Source organism: Sinocyclocheilus anshuiensis, unplaced genomic scaffold (genome assembly GCF_001515605.1).
Source record: "Sinocyclocheilus anshuiensis isolate Anshui unplaced genomic scaffold, SAMN03320099.WGS_v1.1 scaffold653, whole genome shotgun sequence".
Lineage (NCBI taxonomy): Eukaryota > Metazoa > Chordata > Actinopteri > Cypriniformes > Cyprinidae > Sinocyclocheilus > Sinocyclocheilus anshuiensis.
In genome coordinates, this window is record NW_015540902.1 from 651,086 (window position 1) to 651,388 (window position 303).

General features: G+C 39.3%; 1 protein-coding gene across 1 annotated transcript in view; it reads left to right on the forward strand.

The window, feature by feature from the left end:
- Window positions 1-303, forward strand: part of LOC107689094 (C-type mannose receptor 2-like) — a 43,796-nt gene that overhangs the window by 35,910 nt on the left and 7,583 nt on the right. The gene's annotated exons all lie outside the window — the stretch shown is intronic.

Here is a 303-nt window from a genome sequence, read left to right on the forward strand (position 1 = left end):
GCGCGCGCGTGTGTGTGTGCGACACTCGCGCTCTCTCTTTCCTTATGTGTGTATGTGCACACATCCTCGTACCTCTCCGCTCCAAACTTAATCCGGGAAAGGTGAACATTCCTGCATCATGACTTGGACTGAAAGATGAATATGTAGAAAGCGAGCATGTCTCCAAAAACCTTGTTGAGCTGCAGGTTTATGCATGCATTTTTTATAATTTTTTTTTATTTTATTTTTTACTGAAATTATGTTTTGATTATATTTTTGATTATTGAGCTGCAGGTTTAGGCTCACTTAAGTGACTGCATTTTT